The 21,708-nt window shown below is 37.5% G+C and overlaps 1 pseudogene; it reads right to left on the minus strand.

The window, feature by feature from the left end:
- Positions 1-6,068: 6,068 nt before the first annotated feature.
- Positions 6,069-7,050, minus strand: LOC120857351 (annotated as a pseudogene).
- Between the last annotated feature and the right edge of the window lie 14,658 nt (positions 7,051-21,708).

Below are 21,708 nucleotides of genomic sequence, written 5' to 3' on the forward strand. Positions count from 1 at the left end.
TGCATCTGGATATCTGTTTTTGCCTCCAGGTAATGAAAATTTTCAGTCATTATTTCTTCAAATAATTATATTAGTCTTTCTCTCATTGTTTTCCATCTAAGATCTCTAGAATGTGTAGATTATTCTGCTTGAAGTTGCTCCATAGGTCCTCTTCATTTTTTAAACTTCTTTTTTAAAGTTCTTGTTTGCCTTTTTGTATTTTGCTGTTCCTTTGGATGATATATTTCTGCCTTGTATTCCAGGTGATAAAATAAAATTTATACTTAAAGGCAGAACAAGAAAAATTAAACATAAAACTCTCTCTGTGTGTCTATTTGGCCTCCTACCTCTCTCCCTAATGTGCAGTGAGGATCTGCCTTATACACTAACCAGAGGGCCTCAAAGATGGGAATGACTACTTCGCCATAAAGCACATCCTCTTCTTTTCTCCTGAAGCAAGAAATGTAACTTTTTAAAAGGTTAGTGTTCCTTCCCAATTGTGTAGGGGTCACAGTGACTTGCTCTCTGCCTTGTACGTGATTATCTGGACTATGTATCTTTGGTGAACTTTATGTAAATATCAGTATTTGATGTACCTGACTATACTTTCAACTTCTACCAAGTGGAACAGTTCTCAAAGTTCCCTGAGAGTCTGTCTTTCAGATTATAATGGGTTTGAATAAAATTCCTTTTTTCTCCTTAACTGGTTAATTGAATTTTCATCAACACAGGTTACTGATTTGATTCTCCAATTATCTAGTGTGTCACTGAATCCCTCTGCTTTGTTTTCCAGTTTAGCTATTGTATTCTTCAGTTCTGTGACAACTATTTGGTTGTTTTTGATGTTCAGTTGCTAAGTCATGTTCGACTCTTTGGACCCCATGGATTGTACCACAACAGTCTGCTTGTCCTCCACCATTTATCAGAGTTTGCTCAATTTCATGTTCATTGCATTAGTGATGCTATCTAACCATCTCATCCTCTGCTGCCCTTCTCCTTTTGCCTTCAATCTTTCCCAGCATCGGTCTTTGCCAAACGAGCTGGCATTTGCATCAGGTGGCCAAAGTATTGGAGCTTCAGCAACAGTTCTTCCAATGAATATTTAGGGTTGATTTCCTTTAGGATTGACTGGTTTGCTCTTCTTGCAGTTCAAGGGACTCTCAAGAGTCTTCTCCAGCACCATAATTTGAAAGCATCAATTCTTCAGTGTTCAGCCTTTTTTATGATCCAACTCCCACATCTGTGTATGACTTTAGGAAAAAATATAGCTCTCACTATACTGACCTTTGTCAGCAAAGTGATGTCTCTGCTTTTTAATATGTTGTCTAGGTTAGTCATAGCTTTCCTTCCTTTAAAAGGAACAAGCATCTTTTAATTTCATGGCTGCAGTCTCTATCCTCAGTGAGTTTGAAGCCCAAGAAAAGAAAATCTGTCACTATTTCCACTTTTTCCCCTTCTATTTGCCATGAAGTGATGGGACCAGATGCCATGATATTGGTTTTTTGAATGTTGAGACTGTTTGGTACTTTCTTATGCTTTTTGTCTCTTATTGAAGTTCTCACTGTGTTCATCCTTTCTTTCTCTTGAAGTCTGTCAGTATCTTTATGGGTATTACTTTGATCTCTGTGTCAACTAGATTACTTATCTCTGTTTTGTAAAGTCTTTTTAATGGGGTTTTATCTGTTCAATAATTTGAAACATACTCTTCTATCTCCTTGCTTTGTTTGACTCTCTGTGTTTGTTTCTATACATCAGATGAAACAGCTACCTCTCCCAGTCTTGAAGGCATGGCCTTGTGTAGATGATGTGTGAGGTCTAGAAGTGCCATGCCTTTAGGTCACCAGAGCCAAGGGGCATCCCTTGTGTGAACTCTGTGAGATAACTATCTGTTGTGGGGGCACTACTTCTGTGTAAGTGGGGCAGGTAGCAGGGTACTCCCCTAACTGGCTGAGGCATAGCCACAACTTGAGGCTTACCCAACCCTAGAAGGACCTTTTTTAGCTGCTTTCTTCCTTGGTCCTTTCTGATAAACATCTAGTTGGTCTACAGTTAGCTTTTTGCTCTTATAGAAACACCAGTCTCCTTTTAATTGCATATCACCAAATATTTATTAAGTTTTGGAGTTCATTTAAGCTTGAATTTCCTACACATTTTTCCAGATAGTCAGCTCACATGCAGAGAGCTGTGGAGCCCTCTGTTATCACGGTACACCTTTTGTTCTAGGTAAAACCTGCACTGGAGCAGGAATAGTGGCCCCGTTAGCTCAGAATGACACTCCTGCTTTAGGAGAAGGTTTCTGAGGGAGGCTAGTAGCCTATGGTGTTCTGAGCACAAAATTTTTATCCTCTGAGAGAACTGGAGCAGCTGGAATTGGGGCCCAGTACTCCTGGCCTGGCATGCTTAGGGTAGAGATTTTACCCATGAATGGGGGCTGGGTACAGATCACCAGACATTTTAGGTACTCTTGCCTTGATTAGACTTTCTTCAACATGGAGCTTGAGGGGACAAGTAATGTTTGCAGCAACTACAATCAAGGGGATTGATTGTACCGTCTTTTTTAGATGGCAACTTTTGACTGGTATCCAGGAGCAGAGGGATCTCTATGTTCCTGCCTGTACTTGCCTGAGTGCACTTTCAGCTCTGCTGGGATGAGAGAGGGCAGGGAGGGAGAGGGTCCTGGCTCGAATGTCATAGATTCTCACTATTCTTCCTGAGATTTAGTAGATTTTGTTGGGTTTGTTCTTTATTTATTTCTATATATTTCCCTGTTAGTCTCTTCAAGTCAAATATATAATTATTATGAGATCTAAGAATCACAAGTCTCAAAATTCAGCAAAGATAAAGGAAACAAACTAGGCAAACACATATGAACACTTATATCAGCTGTATACTCAATATCTAAAAGCTTAACAAACATCAGTTGCCCATATTTAAGAGTGCATAAAAATTGGTATACATGTGTAATGGAAATTGGAATATTATACATGACAAAATAAATCTCAAAATCAATTTACTCAGAGTAAATTGAAGAAGAGTATGAAGAAGCCTGAGAGAAAAGAGCACATACTGTATGACTCCATTATAAACCAGCCAAAGCACTGGTAAATTATCTAGAAATGGGTTTAGAAGGAAGCATGGCCTGAAAAGAGGCATAAACAACCTTTTGGAAATGAAGGAAATGTTCTGTATCTTGAAGATGTAGTGTTTTTATTGACACCAAAACTCACAGAGTTGTTCACTTTAAATACATACAGTTTATTTCACACAAATTCTTCCTCAATAATGTGTTTTTTAAAAAAATAACAAGCAGATCTAAAAAAGATGCAAGAACTTGCATTTTCGAGCAATGATTCAGAAATATCTTCTTTTTAAAAAGGTTTAATTTGCACCTGAAAAATAGAAAGATACTCAAAAAAATAGGAAATTTATTTATGTGTATTTATTATATATTTATTATGTATTATAATAAAAACATTATCATTATTAACAATTTATTTAGACATTTATTATATAAAAAGAGAATAACAAAAGGAGGCTAAATTTTTAAATATAATTGCTGTTAGTGTAGCAGCAATTGAGTGAGGATTCAATACCATGAATTCTACAATTTAATAAAATTTACTAGTTATTACTCTATAATCAGCTATAACTATAAATGTAATGGTATGTCACAAGATGAGATTAAAGACAATGTTTTAGATAGATGTGCTCTTCAATTTATTTAGGCATATTTTACTAGCATTCTTTTGCATGCAAAATATAGAATTTTTCATGCAACACTCTGAGTCCTATAATGGAACAAGACTTCAAAGAAAGAAACTCCTAATTCTTTTCAGTTCCACCTCAGCTAAATCTGAAGCACAGAATCTTTGCCTGTTAGATATTAGTGTCATCATTATATTAAACTGAGAAATAGGAGTTTCTGCAAAGTAAAGACAGTTGACTATGGAGCACATAAGCAAAACCAGAATTAGAAAGCTCAGTCTGACCTGACATTATTTTCTTAACTCTTAATGATTAACTATCTTTACTCATATTTTCCCCCTCATTTTGTGAGGCAGCATTTCCTCAGAGATGCTCAAACATTAGAAGTCATTATTCACTTCCACCTATTTCTTATTTTATCACCATTAATCAGTGTTCAGTTTAGTTTACCTATAATTTTAAAAATATTCCCTCTTTTCACCATCTTGTGTAAGACTATCATCCTTAAAGCCACCATAACCTCATACTTGAACAATCACACATTTTTCTGTGATTATCTTCTTCCATGAATATTTATCTACCACAAGTTACCAATGTGATTTTTATAAAATGCCTATTAGAACACAATATATCTTTTAAAAAAATCCCCAGTGCTCTCTGCTGCCCGCAGAAAAAAGTCATTTATATCATCATCTGTAGAAGCTGCTCTCTCTTTGTAATTTCTACATATGCCTTTATTCACTGGGTTTACCATATGAGTATTGTTTAGATATTTTCCCTCAATTAGTGTGATCTCAACTATAGAAATTATTTACACCTAGGAATTTTTATAAGCAAAGAGTACATCAAAATTCAATAAATATTAATTTGATGAATGAATTCTCCCTAAGGCATATATAGCAAAATATGAATTATCTTTACTTATCTTTATTAGTTTTCTTGTGAAAAAGAATTTCCAAAAATAATTTATCAGCTTAGTAGATATTCAGATGAAGAGAGAAATAATAATGATTTAACTCAGAGAAACCATGAAATGAATGTGCCATTCATTTAGCCATTTGGCACCTGTTAATCACTCAGTCATGTCTGACTCTTTGTGCCCCTATGGACTGTAGCCTGCCAGGCTACTCTGTCCATGGAATTCTCCAGGCAAGAATACTGGAGTGGGTTGCCATTCCCTTCTCCATTAAGTGCCACTTACATTTCACACTTCAGACTCTATGTCCTACAGACTATCTGATTCTCTCACTAGACATTCACAAAGATTTCTTCAGTAAATCTAATATTTTTTTCTCTTTTGTCTTAATACATCAGATTGTATTACCTCTACCAAGTAAACATATATCCACATAACATATGTGACTGACTCAAGATAAACAACACATCCCAAACAACAATCTCAGTTCAGTTCAGTTCAGTTGCTCAGTTGTGTCCAACTCTTTGCGACCCCATGAATTGCAGCATGCCAGGCCTCCCTGTCCATCACTGACTCCTGGAGTTCACTCAGACTCACGACCATCGAGTCAGTGATGCCATTCAGCCATCTCATCCTCTGTCGTCCCCTACTCCTCCTGCCCCTAATCCCTCCCAGCATCAGAGTCTTTTCCAATGAGTCAACTCTTGGCATGAGGTGGCCAAAATACTGGAGTTTCAGCTTGAGCATCATTCCTTCCAAAGAAATCCCAGGGCTGATCTCCTTCAGAATGGACTGATTGGATCTCCTTGCAGTCCAAGGGACTCTCAAGAGTCTTCTCCAACACCACAGTTCAAAAGCATCAATTCTTTGGTGCTCAGCCTTCTTCACAGTCCAACTCTCACATCCATACATGACTACTGGAAAAACCATAGCCTTGACTAGACGGACCTTAGTCGGCAAAGTGTCTCTGCTTTTGAATATGCTATCTAGGTTGATCATAGCTTTCCTTCCAAGGAGTAAGCGTCTTTTAATTTCATGGCTGCAGTCACCATCTGCAGTGATTTTGGAGCCCCCCAAAATAAAGTCTGACACTGTTTCCACTGTTTCCCCATCTATTTCCCATGAAGTGATGGGAAGATAAACAATACATCCCAAACAACAATCTCAGAGTTTGGAGTAAAATTGGAATATGTACTTCCTAAAAACAAACTACAAGGCAATCATGATCATTATCCAAAATGAAGATGAACATGAAATGAAGTACAGAGAAAGTAATTTCATTCCAAAATCAACAGCCAGACAGAACACAGTACAAATGTATTCTTTGACAGTAAGTATATAGGATTCAAACAAATAGTCTCTAAGATTAATGGATACTTTTTTTTTTTTTTTGAATCAGCCCTTCCCCAGGTTGTTTATAAAACTTAGTGCTTTCAGTTATATTACATTTACTTAAGTCTATTTTCAGTTAATATAGAATTAAATAAACATAGTTTATTCCCTAGGATCTTCCTCAGAGCTTCTTTGACATCTTTGTTTCTCAGAGAGTAAATCAAAGGATTCAACATGGGAGTGACCAGGGTGTAACACAAGGAGGCCACTTTACTCAGCTCAGGAAATCTGTCAGGGATGAAATACATAAAGATGATGGCACCATACAGTACACTCACGACTCCTAGATGAGAGCTGCAAGTGGAGAAGACTTTCTTTTGCCCCTCAGTGGAGCGTATTTTTAGAACTGTGGATACAATATATATGTAAGACACAATAATGACAATTATGGTAGGCAAAATGATAATGCTGCATAAGAAAAAGGATACCATATTAGGAATGTACAGATCAGAACAAGAAATCCTCTGAAGTGGATGGTAATCACAGTAAAAGTGGTCGATGGCCCGAGAAGCACAAAAGGATAAAGTAAATGTCATGCTGGTCTCAATAACTGAGCTGATGCAGCCACAAAAGTAGGAAGCAGCTACCAACTGAACACAGAGACGTGTTGACATCTGAACAGAGTAGAGGAGTGGGTTGCAGATGGCAATGAAGCGGTCATAAGCCATGACTGCCAGGAGAAACCCCTCGGTCACAATGAAGAGGGCAAAGAGAAAGAGCTGGGTCACACAGCCTGCATAGGAGATGGACTTGCTCTCAGACCAGAAGTTGGTCATAGCTTTGGGTGCAATAACAGAAGAATAGAAGAGATCAATGAAGGAGAGGTTGCCTAGGAAGAAATACATTGGTGTGTTCAGCTGGGGATCAGTCATAATAATGATCATCATGCCAACATTCCCTAGAAGGATCATGGCATAGATAAGCAGAAAAAGCAGGAACAGGAGAATGTGGAGCTCTGGGCGGACCCTGAACCCAACAAGAATGAAGTCAGTCACTTCTGAGTGGTTGCTTTTTTCCCTGTCACCCATGGCAGAAATCTACTGATAGGCACAAGGCGAAATAAATGAAACTGTGGTTTTGATTCTAGTGCTATTAATACTCTCCAGATGTAGAATTAAATTATTTACATTTTAATGAGATATTGCATACAAATAAATTTTAATGTCAGGAAGATGCAAGAATTTGAAGTAGATGTCATTAGGCTTCTTAAACTGTTATTCTATTAAGCAGTGAAAGATGTTCTTTGGTTATTTTATTAAATCATATGTGGCATGGATTTCTGCAAGAAATTAGCATATTTTATTGCCTACAATTACTCACATTCTAAATTTCTACTCTTACTATATTTATAGGTAAGAGATTTTCTTCATTTCAAATAGCAGTATTTCATATTATCTAAAATAGGAGCAATAAATCTAATTTTTAAGATAGTATTTATAGCCATTATGATAGCTATGTCAGTGGTTTGACTCATTACATGACAGTAGTAAATATACAAAAAATATTTTTACCTTATTTTAGCTCAATATATGTAGTTTTCCTTATTGTAGCCATTTTTCAAAACAGAATAAAAATAGTTATTATTTGTATGTTAAAATTAATAACATACAAAAATGACACTTAGAAGATAAAAGTTCTCCAAAGCTATTTGGAAACATTATTCTTTTCTCAGGTCAAAGCCATTATCCCAAATACACACATTTTTATTATAACATTATAAATACTTCTTTCCATTAAAATCAATTAAAAATCATAATAATTTAGCCCTCATTTTGAAGCAGAGAGAAGGTAGCAAACATTCCAATCCTTACCCTGCAATGAATGACTTTCTACCAAGGCTCCATCAATTTAAGAGATCTCACTATTGAAACAATGCAAGTAAACTTCACTGACTTACAGACAGGAAAATTCCTTTCCTAAATTCTGTTATACTGTATGTGTCTTTTTTTTTTTTTTGGTATGTGTCTTAAGATAAAGATAAGTGGGTAATTACAGTTATTTAAAGCCCACAGCAACTTGTATTGTCCAGAGTCCATGATCATGAGCTAGAGCAGTGATGTTTATGATGTCCTTAGTGATTTATAAGCCTGTGAAACCTTCCTCAGGATATTTCAGCACTGAAGTTTTACTCATCCTCTGTGATGGATTCCACTGGGAGAGGAGTAGCAGCAAAGAACCTGCCCGCCAATGCAGGAGACAGAAGTGACACAGGTTCAATCCCTGGGTCGGGAAGATCCCCTGGAGAAGGTCATGGCAGCCTACTCTAGTATTCTTGCCTGGAGAATCCTATGGACAGAGAATCCTGGTGGGATACAGTCCACAGGGTCGCAAAAAGTTGGATACTACTGAAGTGACTTGGCACATACACAATCATAACGTCAATTTTGGTGACATAAGTGCAGATTCTTGGGCTATTGTCTAGGAGGATTTAAGTAACCTTAGGTACAAATGGTCTAATAATAGTTAAAAGCAAGGGGCTTTCCCTTCTCTAGTTGTGTATATCCTTTGGGAAAGCTTTCTGGATTTTATTATCTTCACTGACAAAGAAAAACTTTCCGGTATTATCACATAGATATTCATAGACATAGAAAAGAGATTTAAAAGTTTGTACTACATGAAACAAGTTTTAGGTAAATAAATATTTTAAACTATGTTGTAAATTATTCTTGCTATTTTAAAAAGAGAGAAATTCACTTGAAATTATGATTGCCTGTATTTCTTGATATAGCTATAATTCATATTATGACAAATGCCCTCTAAATCACAAATTCAAAGTCAGATAATGGTTGCTAATTCTCTTCTCCTATATTTAAATACCAAACAGAAAATATACTGGAGGAAATGAGCATTCAATTAAATTATCTTTATATCTTTAGTAAAAATATTTATGAGATTAGGATCTCTACTTAAAAATTCCTTTAAAACTACAATGTGATTAAAAGACTACATTAAAATCACAGACATACTACTCTATTTAATAAGTAAAAATTGATAATATTGGTCATTTTCTTAAATATTTTAAGTCAATTTTCATATTTTTTTAAAATCAGTTTTTAAATTAAAAAGTATGTTTAGAATTTATCTGGATTTCTTAAGTGTATAGAGAGCAGAAATGACGTGAGAATAGATACTCTCTTTATTACAATTGAATATTAGTAAAAGTTTAATAAGTTTAGGCTTCCCTGGTAGCTCAGTTGGTAAAGAATCCGCCTGTAATGCAGGAAACCAGGGATCAATCCCTCGGTTGGGAAGATCCCCTGGAGGAGGGCATGGCAACCCATTCCAGTATTCTTACCTGGAGAATCCCCATGGACAGAGGAGCCTAGTGGGTTACAGTCCATGGGTTTGCAAAGAGTTGGATATGACTGAGCGACTAAGCACCATCAGTTTAGGAAGAGAAAGTACTTTAGGAATTTTAAATAGGAAAAAATTAACTAAGGTTAGTTAAGGCTTATTGGTCATCTGAAAAAGGTCAGTTATCATTCTAATCCCAAAGAAACGCAATGCCAAAGAATGCTCAAACTACTGCACAATTGCACTCATTTCACATGCTAGTAAAGTAATGCTCAAATTCTCCAAGTAAGGCTTCAACAGTAGGTGAACCATGAAATTCCAGATGTTCAAGCTAGATTTAGAAAAGGCAGAGGAACCACAGATCAAATTGCCAACATCTGCTACTGGATCATCAAAAAAGCAAGAGAGCTCCAGAAAAATATCTACTTTGGCTATATTGACTAAGTCAAAGCCTCTGATTGTGTGGATCACAACAAACTGGAAAATTCTTCAAGAGATGGGAATACCAGATGACCTGACCTGCCTCTTGAGAAATCTGTATGCAGGTCAGAAATCAACAGTTAGAACTGGACATGGAACAACAGACTGGTTCCAAATAGGAAAAGGAGTACATCAAGGCTGTATATTGTCACCCTGCTTATTTAACTTCTATGCAGAGTACATCATGAGAGATGCTGGGCTGGAGGAAGCACAAGCTGGAATCAAGAAGGTGGGGAGAAATATCAATAACCTGAGATATGCAGATGACACCACCCTTATGGCAGAAAGTGAAGAGGAACTAAAGAGCCTCTTGATGAATGTGAAAGAAGAGAGTGAAAAAGTTGGCTTAAAGCTCAACATTCAGTCCCATCACTTCATGGGAAATAGATGGGGAAACAGTGGAAGCAGTGTCAGACTTTATTTTGGGGGGCTTCAAAATCACTGCAGATGGTGACTGCAGCCATGAAATTAGAACACGCTCACTCCTTGGGAGGAAAGTTATAACCAACCTAGACAGCATATTAAAAAGCAGAGACATTACTTTGTCAACAAAGGTCCATCTAATCGAGGCTATGGTTTTTCCAGTAGTCATGTATGGATGTGAGAGTTGTACTAGAAAGAAAGCTGAGTGCCGAAGAATTGATGCTTTTGAACCATGGTGTTGGAGAAGACTCTTGAGAGTCCCTTGGACTGCAAGGAGATCCAACCAGTCCATCCTGAAGGAAATCAATCCAGATTATTCATTGGAAGGACTGACTCTGAAGCTGAAACTTCAATGCTTTGGCCACCTGATGCAAAGAACTGACTCATTGGAAAAGACCCGGATGCTGGGGAAGGTTGAAGGCGGGAGGAGAAAGGGATGACAGAGGATGAGATGGTTGGATAGCATCACCAACTCAATGGACATGTTTGAGTAAACTCTGGGAGTTGGTGATGGACAGAGAGACCTGGCGTGCTGCAGTCCATGGGGTCACAAAGAGTTGATCAGGACTGAGCAACTGAACTGAACTGAACTGAACTGATTGGTCATCTGTATGTTTTTTTGAAACATGTCTGTTCAGGTCCTCTGCCTGCTTTTTAATCAAGTTTTTTTCTTACTTTTTTTGTTTTGTTTTTGAAGTTGGCATGAGTTTTTTGTTTTTTGGATATTATCCTTTTATCAGATATACTCTTTACAAATATTTTCTCTTTTTCAGAAGGTTGCCCTTTCATTATGTTGATAGTTTCCTTCATTCTGCAAAAGATTTTTGTCTTGATGTAGTCTAATTTGTTTATTTTTATTTTTGTTACCCTTGCCAGAGGAGACAGATCAAAAATATATTGTGTAGACTGAGGTGAAAGAACAAACAGTCTATGGCTTCTTTCAAGAATTTTATGGTTTCAGATCTTATTTTAAGTTTTAAGTCCAATTCAGTTTATTTTTGTATATGGTATGAGGAAGTAAATCAATCTGATTCTTTTGTATGTAGCTATGCAGGTTTCTCAACACCATGTATCGAAGAATCTGACTTTTCCCCATTGTGTATTCTTGCCTCCTTTATTGTAGATTAATTGACATATAAACCTGGACTTACTTCTGTCCTTTTTATTCTTTTCCATTGAACTAAGTGTCTATTTTTGTGCCAGTACTATACTGTTTGCATGAAATGTTCCCTTGGTGTCTCTAATTTTCTTGAAGAGATCTCTAGTCTTTCCCATTTTGTTCTTTTCCTCTATTTCTTTGCATTGATTGCTGAGGAAGGCTTTCTTATTTCTTCTTGCTATTCTTTGGAGCTCTGCATTCAGATGCTTGTATCTTTCCTTTTCTCCTTTGTTTTTTGCTTCACTTCTTTTCACAGCTATTTGTAAGGCCTCCCCAGACAGCCATTTTGCTTTTTTGCATTTCTTTTCCATGGGGATGGTCTTGATCTCTGTCTCCTGTACAATGTCATGAACCTCTGTCCATAGTTCATCAGGCACTCTATCTATCAGATCTAGTCCCTTAAATCTATTTCTCACTTCCACTGTATAATCATAAGGGATTTGATTTAGGTCATACCTGAATGGTCTAGTGGTTTTCCCTGCTTTCTTCAATTTAAGTCTGATGACACCACCCTTATGGCAGAAAGTGAAGAGGAACTAAAAAGCCTTTTGATGACAGTGCAAGTGGAGAGGGAAAAAGTTGGCTTAAAGCTCAACATTCAGAAAACGAAGATCATGGCATCTGGTCCCATCACTTCATGGGAAATAGATGTGGAAACAGTGGAAACAGTGTCAGACTTTATTTTGGGGGGCTCCAAAATCACTGCAGATAGTGACTGCAGCCATAAAATTAAAAGATGTTTAATCCTTGGAAGGAAAGTTATGATCAACCTAGATAGCATTTTGAAAAGCAGGCCAAAGAACTAAGTAGACATTTCTCCAAAGAAGACATACGGATGGCTAACAAACACATGAAAAGATGCTCAACATCACTCATTATCAGAGAAATGCAAATCAAAACCACAATGAGGTACCACTTCACACCAGTCAGAATGTCTGCGATCCAAAAATCTGCAAGCAATAAATGCTGGAGAGGGTGTGGAGAAAACGGAACCCTCCTACACTGTTGGTGGGAATGCAAACTAGTACAGCCACTATGGAGAACAGTGTGGAGATTCCTTAAAAAATTGCAAATAGAACTGCCTTATGACCCAGCAATCCCACTGCTGGGCATACACACTGAGGAAACCAGAATTGAAAGAGACACATGTACCCCAATGTTCATCGCAGCACTGTTTATAATAGCCAGGACATGGAAACAACCTAGATGTCCATCAGCAGATGAATGGATAAGAAAGCTGTGGTACATATACACAATGGAGTATTACTCAGCCATTAAAAAGAATACATTTGAATCAGTTCTGATGAGATGGATGAAACTGGAGCCGATTATACAGAGTGAAGTAAGCCAGAAAGAAAAACACCAATACAGTATACTAACATATATATATGGAATTTAGAAAGATGGCAATGATGATCCTGTATGCGGGACAGCAAAAGAGACACAGATGTGTATAGCGGACTTTTGGACTCAGAGGGAGAGGGTGAGATGACTTGGGAGAATGGCATTGAAACATGTATAATATCATGTAAGAATCGAATCGCCAGTCTATGTCTGATGCAGGATACGGCATGCTTGGGGCTGGTACACGGGGATGACCCAGAGAGATGTTGTGGGGAGGGGGGTGGGGGGGGTTCCATGTTTGGGAACGCATGTACACCCGTGGTGGATTCATGTCAATGTATGGCAAAACCAATACAGAATTGTAAAGTAAAATAAAAAATTAAAAAAAAAAAAAGAAAAGCAGAGACATTACTTTGCCAACAAAGGTCCGTCTAGTCAAGGCTATGGTTTTTCCAGTGGTCATGTATGGATGTGAGTTGGACTGTGAACAAAGCTGAGCGCTAAAGAATTGATGCTTTTGAACTATGGTGTTGGAGAAGACTCTTGAGAGTCCCTTGGACTGCAAGGAGATCCAACCAGTCCATTCTGAAGGAGATCAGCCCTGGGATTTTTTTGGAAGGAATGATGCTAAAGGTGAAACTCCAGTACTTTGGCCACCTCATGCAAAGAGTTGACTCATTGGAAAAGACTTTGATGCTGGGAGGGATTGGGGGCAGGAGGAGAAGGGGACGACAGAAGATGAGATGGCTGGATGGTATCACTGTCTCGATGGATGTGAGTCTGAGTGAACTCCGGGAGTTGGTGATGGACAAGGAGGCCTGGCATGCTGTAATTCATGGGGTCGCAAAGAGTCGGACAGGACTGAGCGACTGAACTCAACTGAACTATACTGTTTTGATTACTTACCTCTGCAGTATAGGTGAAATAAAGGATCACAACGTTTCCAGTTTTTTCCTTTTTAAAGATAATTTTGGCAATTTGGAAAATTTATTAATGGGCTTCCATTCAAATTTCACAGCTACTTGTTGTATCCTGTTTAAATATACCATTAGCATTTAAATATGCATGTACACCCGTGGTGGATTCATGTCAATGTATGGCAAAACCAATACAGAATTGTAAAGTAAAATAAAAAATAAAAATAAAATAAATAAAATGGAAAAAATAATAAATAGGGATTGCACTGGATCTGTAGGTTTTCTTGTGTAGGATGGTCATTTTAACATATTAATTCATCCAATCTGTGAGTAAGGTATATCTTTCTGCTTGTTTGTGTTTTCAATTTCTTTTATCAATGTCTTACATTTTTCCCAGTTCAGATCTTTTATCTCCTTAGTTAGATTTAAACCTAGATGCTTTATTATTTTTGATGCAATTATAAATTGGATTTAAAAAAATTCTTTCTTGTTCATTGTTAGTGTATAGAAACACTACAGAATTCTGTATATTAAGCTTTTTTATCTGGTAATTTTACTGAATTCATTTATTAAGTCTAATAGTTTTTTTGCTAACATCTTTAGATTTTCTGTGTAGAGCATCATATCATTTGCAAACATGAACAGTTTCTTTCTTTCTTTCCAAATTGGATTACTTTTCTTTTCCTTGTCTGATCATCTTGCCCATTCCTAATTTTGAAGTACCTTCAACTTTTCACTGTTAAGCATCAGGGTAGTTGGCGGTTTATTACATATGGTCTTTATTATGTTGAGATATGATTACATATGGTCTTTATTATGTTGAGATATGATGACTCTCTGGAGAAGGAAATGGCAACCCACTCCAGTATTCTTGCCTGGAGAACCCCATGGATGGAGGAGCCTGGTAGGCTACAGTCCACGGGGTCACAAAAAGTCGGACACGACTGAGCGACTTCACCTTATGATGACTCTAGATCTTCATTGTTGATCATTTCGGGGACAATGGATGTTGAATCATGTCAAACGATTTTTCTGTATCTGGTCAGATGATCATATAACTTTTATTTTCAATTAGTGATGAGGTGATCATATTGACTGAATTGTTGACTGACTCATCCTTGCTTGCTGTGGACAAATCCCACTTGAAGACAGTGTATGACTTTTAATCTATTGTTGAAAAATTTTGTTAATATCTTGGTGAAGATTTTTGCATCTATATTTAACAGTGATGTTGGCCTTTACTTTTCTTCTGTTATGGTGTCATGCCTGGTTTTGTCATCAGGGTGATGATGTTGGCCTCATTCAATGAGTTTGAAAGTTGTTCCTTCCTCTTCAATTTTTGGAATAGTTTGAGAAGGATAGGTGTTAACACTCTTTGAAATGTTCAGTAGTATTCACCTGTGAAAGTGTCTGGTCTGGAATCCTGCTTGTTGGGAGGTTGTTATTACTGATTAAATTTAATTACTGGCAATAAGTCTGTTCATTTTTTTTTTCTTGATATAGTCTTAGGAGATTATACGTTTCTAGGAATTTATTTTTCTAAGTTGTTCATTTTATTGGCATATGCTTGTTCTTAGTAATGTTTTATTATTTTGCGGAGGACTTCCCTGATGGCTCAGCAGTAAAGAATATGCCTGCAATGTATGAGACACAGGAAATGTTAGTTCAACCCCTGGGTCAAGAGGATCTCTTGAAGGAGGGCATGGCAACCCTCTGCAGTATTGTTGCCTAGAGAATCCCACGACAGAGTAGGCTGGTGGACTACAATCCAAAGGGTCACAAAGAGTCAGATACGACTGAGCAGTGAGCACCTAATTCTTTGTATTTCTGTGGTTTGTCTGTAATTTTTTCTCTTTGGTTTCAGATTTTGTATATTTGGGTTCGCTTTTTTTTCGGATGAGTCTGACCAAAAGTTTATCAATTTATCTTTTCAAAGAACTGATCTTTGTTTGTTTCTATTGTTTGTTAGTCTCAATTTTACTTATCTGTTCTAATCCTTTCTTTCTTTCTTACTACCCACTTTGTAGTCGTCTCTATTTCTTCTTTCTTTTTTCTTTTAAAATTCCTTTAGTTATAAGAGTAGATAGTTTCTTTGAGATATTTCTTCCTTTGTACCATTACAAACTTCCCTCTTGGGACTTCTTTACCTGCTTCCCATAGTTTGAATCATTGTTTCTCACTTTTGTTTGTCTCCCATTATTTTTGATTTCCTCTTGATTGACTCATTGGTTATTTAGTAGCATATTGCTTCATCTCCACGTTTTTTGTATTTTTTCTATAGTTGATTTCTGCATGCACGCATGCTGATTCACTTCAGTCTTGTCTGACTTTTTACGATCCTATGTACCATCTCCTGCCAAGTCCCTCTGTCTACGGGATTTTTCCCAGAAAAATACTGGAGTGAGTTGCCATGCCCTCCTTCAAGGGATCTTCTCAACCCAGGGATTGAACCTGATCGTCCAGCATCTCCTTCACTGCACGCAGATTCATTACCACTGAGCCACGAGGGAAGCCCATAGTTGATTTCTAGTCTCATACTACTGTAGTCACAAAAGATGCTTAATATTATTCCAATCTTCTTAAATATACTGAGACTTGTTTTGTGACCTAGTATTTGAACTGTCCTGAAGAATGTTCTGTGTATACTTGAAAACACCTGCACACACATCAGTTCAGTTCAGTTGCTTAGTCATGTCCAACTCTTTGCGACCCCATGAACTGCAGCACACCAGGCTTCCCTGTCCATCACCAAATCCCAGGGCTTGCTCAAACTCATGTCCATTGAGTCAGTGATGCCATCCAACCTTCTCATCCTCTGTCGTCCCCTTCTGCTCCCACCTTCAATCATTCCCATCATCAAGGTCTTTTCGAATGAGTCAGTTCTTCACATTGAGTGGCCAAAGTATTAAAGTTTCAGGTCCAGCTATTTTTGGATTCCTTTCTTTGTTTTGTGTGCATATATGTTGTAAGATTTTTATTTGTTTTTACCATGTGGTTCATATATAACAACACTTTTAACTACATTTCTGTTTATCTACCTATCTATAGATCTCTCTCTCTGTACATATGATTATTTTAAGTTGATGATGTCTTAAGTTTGAATGTGTTCTAACAACTCTACATTTTAAATTCATGTTCCACATTTAATGGTCTTGACATATTTTACACATTTTATTTTGTGTATCTTTATTACATATTGTGAGTATGAATTATTTTTCTATTTTTGTCTTTTAACCTTCTTACTAGCTTTATAAATGGTTGATCTACTACTTTTACTGATTTTACTTTTATAAGTGGCTGATCTACTACTTTTGTTTTTCTTTACCAATGAGATTTTTTTCTTTCTTAATTTTCCCATTTCTAGTGTGGCCTTTTCTTCTTCACTTAAAGTCCCTTTAACATTGCTTGTAAAGTTAATTTAGTGATACTTAAACAATTTAGCTTTTCTTTCTTTGTAGAAATCTCTATCTCTCCTTCAAATCCTAATGATAACATTGCTGGGTAGAGTATTCTTAGTTCTAGGTTTTTCCTTTTATCATTTTGATTATATCATGCCCATGCTATTTCTTTCTGGCAGGCCTATTTTCTGTTAAAAAGTTAGGACATGCTCTAATGCAAGTTACCTTGAACATAATTACTTTCTTTTGCCTTGTTACTTTTAAGAGTCTCCATTAGCTTTAGTGGGCTTCTCTTGTGACTCAGCTGGTGAAGCATCCGTCTGCAGTGAGGGAGACCTGGGTTCGATCCCTGGGTTGGGAAGATCCCCTGGAGAAGGGAAAGGCTACCCACTCCGGTACTGGTCACAAAGAGTTGGACACGACTGAGCGACTATCATGTCATTATCTTTTCATGACATTATCTTAAATGTCACTATCTTTTAATAGTTGGCATTTTAATTTTAAAATGTGTCTTGGTATGGGTCTATGAGTTCGTCTTATTTGAAACTCAGTACTTCTTGGACTTGGGTGTTTTTGCTTCCCCAGGTAGGGAATTTTTCAGGCACTTTTTTCATCAGATAAGTTTTCCACTCCTTTCTCTTCCTTCTGGAACCTCTATAATGTGAATGCTGATAGACCTGATGTCATCCCAAAGGTCTCTTAAACCCCTCTCATTTTACAAAAATTCTTTTTCTCTTTTTTTCCTGTTCATCTTGTGTGATTATGAATGATCTGTCTTTTAGAGCACTGATCCATTCCTCTGTTAGATCTAGTCTACTGCTGATTCCTCCTGCTGTTGTTTTTTATTTCAGTGTATTCTTTAGCCCCGTTTGACTTTTACTTATATTTTCTAAATCTCCTGAAATTTGTAATGTGTTCATCCATTCTTATTCTGAGTTCAATGAGCATATTTAGATCATTACCATCAACTCTTCATCAAGTAGATTGCTTATCTCCACTTTATTTTTTCCTGAGGTTTTGTCTTGTTTCATCATCTAGAATATATTTCTCTCTCTCTTGATTTTGCCCCATCCTCTATGTATTTTTCTATGTGCATCAGTTATATTTCCCAATCTTAGAGGAGTGATTTTATGTAGGAAACATCCAAAGAGGCTCAGCAGTACTCTCTCTTCTGGTCACCAGAAATATATGCTCCAGTGATGCCCTCATACAGGCTGAATGCGCCATTCTGTTATTGCAGGACTGACTACAACTGGTGTGCTGGTAGGTGGTGCTGGCCCCTAGCTCAGTTGTCCACGGGACTGTGATTATTATGTTGGTTTTGGGCCCACCAGAGGACAAGGCAGTTATCACCATGATTTGCTGTGCAGCAAGCGTGTTAGGTAATGCTGCTTTTGGCCCACTGGAGAGCAGAACCAGTTCCCCATGCTGCTGTCTACTTAGCACAGGGGGAGTTAGGGCTGGTGCTGGCCTGCTGAAAGCTGGGGATAGGCCAGTTAGTGGCTGTCTGTATAGCTCAATGGATCTTGGGCCTGAAGTTGACTTGCCGATGGGTGGTAAGCCCTCCAGTGATGATAGGGTAAAGAGAAGTTTACAAAATGACACTTGCAAGGCTGACATCATCACCGTAGAATGAATTCCTCAAAATGGCTGTTTCCAGTGTTCCTTTCTCAAGTGGGAGTCCCAGTTTCCTTCTGCTTCTCCAGGAAGCTCTCACGGTCAGCAAGTGGATCTGAGCCAGGCTTCTTTCAAATGACTGCCTGTGCTCTGGGACTCACAATGTGTGAAATTTTGTGTGTACTCTTAAGGAGTGGACTTTCTGTTTCCTATAGCCCTCCAGATATTCTGAATATAAAATCTATAAGTTATTAGTGTGAGGTGTTCTGAGGGGTTATCTTTCCTGTGCAGGATCCCTTGGGCTGGTAAGCCTGATGTGGGGCTTGAACCATGCCATTCATTTGAAAGGACCTCTATAATTATGATATTTCTTCCATTTGTGGGCCCTGATTATAATATGTCTCTTCCCCTCCAATCTTTCTCATTGTTCTTTCCTCTCTATGTATGCATCTACATAAAATATTGTTGGGTATTTCTTAGGATGTTCATACAGATAGCTACTCTGTAAGTAGTTGTGATTTTGGTGTGTCTGTAGGAAGCGTGAGTTCAAGGTTGTCCTACTCTGCCATCTTGGCCACAACCTTCCCTCATAAATTTACCTTCAAAAGATCTAAACACAGTATTAACAAATAATATACTTCAATACACAAAGAATAAGAATCTTATTGAAGTGTGCACTTATCCTACAAATATAAAGATCATTGAACTTTGAAAAATAATGAATTTAATATGCTTCCTCATCTACTTGTCAGCAAAACTACCACATCTAGTGGTGAGCAAAAAAATACTATGAGATGTGCTTTCCATGACAAAATCCAAACTGTAGAAATTCTATGAGCCAACTACTTTACGATATTGTATAGTAGCAACAAATGGCTGTAATGCCCAAGAAAATGGAAACAATTCAAGAAGATTTTAAGCATGAATACATAGAAATTGAAACAAATCAAACAGAAGCATAGAAAAAGTTAACAGATATCCAGTGATAACTGAGAAAATGTAACAAATATAAGTGATAGCTGAAAAGGGAAATATTAGAAATTATAATGGGCAAATCTTTTCAAAGTGTATGACAAATCTAAACACAGAGACACAAGAAAATTCATAAAAACCCAAGCAGAAAGACCAGAAATAAAACTGAATGAAGGCACATGAGGATAAAATTTCTGAAAATAGGTGAAAAAGAGAATATTGTCTAACCAGCAGGAAGGAAAATGAAACATTATACATCATCAAATAAAAGTTATAGACATTTTGTCAGAAAAATTCAAACCAGAAGACAATAGAATACCATCTTTAAAGAGCCAAAAGACAGGAGAGTGGAGATCAAATGAAAACCTTCTATCCAGGAAAATGGGTATATCTTTCCTTTTCTCCTTTGCTTTTTGCTTCTCTTCTTCTCACAGCTATTTGTAAGGCCTCCTCAGACAGCCATTTTGCTTTTTTGCATTTCTTTTTCTTGGGGATGGTCTTGATCCCTGTCTCCTGTACAATGTCACGAACTTCTGTCCATAGTTCATCAGGTACTCTGCCTATCAGATCTAGTCCTTTAAATCTATTTCACACTTCCACTGTGTAACCATAAGGGATTTGATTTAGGTCATATCTGAATGGTCTAGTGGTTTTCCCTACTTTCTTCGATTTAAGTCTGAATTTAGCAATAAGGAGTTCATGACCTGAGCCACAGTAAGCTCCTGGTCTTGTTTTTGCTGACTGTATAGAGCTTCTCCATCTTTGGCTGCAAATAATATAATCAATCTGATTTTGGTGTTGACCATCTGGTGATGTCCATGTGTAGAGTCTTCTCTTGAGTTGTGGGAAGAGGGTGTCTTTGCTATTACCAGTGCGTTCTCTTGGTGAAACTCTATTAGTCTTTGCCCTGATTCATTCCGTACTCCAAGGCCAAATTTGCCAGTTACTCCAGGTGTTTCTGGACTTCCTACTTTTGCATTCCAGTCCCCTATAATGAAAAGGACATCTTTTATTGGTGTTAGTTCTAAAAGGTCTTGTAGGTCTTCAGAGAACCGTTCAACTTCAGCTTCTTCAGCATTACTGGTCGGAGCATAGGCTTGGATTACCGTGATATTGAATGTTTTGCATTGGAAATGAACAGAGATCATTCTGTTGTTTTTGAGATAGCATCCAAGTACTGCATTTAGGACGTTTTTGTTAGTAAGAATAATAAGGAGAGATAAGAAAGCCTTTTTCAGTGATCAGTGCAAAGAAATAGAAGAAAACAATAGAATGGGAAGGACAAGAGATTTCTTCAAGAAAATTAGAAATAGCAAGGTATCTTTCATGTGAAATTTTCTGACATTTCATGCAAAGATGGGCTTGATAAAGGACAGAAAAGGTATGGACCTAACACAAGCAGAAGATACTAAGAAGAGATGACAAGAATACACAGAAGAAATGTACAAAAAAGATCTTCATGACCCAGATAATCATGATGGTGTGATCACTCACCTAGAGCCAGACATCTTGGAATGTGAAGTCAAGTCAGCCTTAGGAAGCATAATTGCAAACAAAGCTAGTGGAGGTGATGGAATTCCAGTTGAGCTGTTTCAAATCCTGAAAGATGATGCTGTGAACGTGCTGCACTCAATATGTCAGCACATTTGGAAAACTCAGCAGTGGCCACAGGACTGGAAAAGGTCAGTTTTCATTCCAATCCCAAAGAAAGACAATGCCAAAGAATGCTCAAACTACTGCAGAATTACACTCATCTCACATGCTAGTAAAGTAATGCTCAAAATTTTCCAAGCCAGGCTTCAGCAATACATGAACCATGAACTCCCTGATGTTCAAGCTGGTTTTAGAAAAGGCAGAGGAACCAGAGGTCAAATTGCCAACATCTGCTGGATCAGGGAAAAAGCAAGAGAGTTCCAGAAAAACATCTATTTCTGTTTAATTGACTATGCCAAAGCTTTTGACTGTGTGGATCACATAAACTGTGGACAGTTCTTCAAGAGATGGGAATACTAGACCACCTGACCTGCCTCTTGAGAAACCTGTATGCAGGTCAGGAAGCAACAGTTAGAACTGGACATGGAACAACAGACTGGTTCCAAATAGGAATAGGAG

Source organism: Oryx dammah, unplaced genomic scaffold (genome assembly GCF_014754425.2).
Source record: "Oryx dammah isolate SB20612 unplaced genomic scaffold, SCBI_Odam_1.1 HiC_scaffold_29, whole genome shotgun sequence".
In the NCBI taxonomy this organism is placed as follows: Eukaryota; Metazoa; Chordata; class Mammalia; order Artiodactyla; family Bovidae; genus Oryx; species Oryx dammah.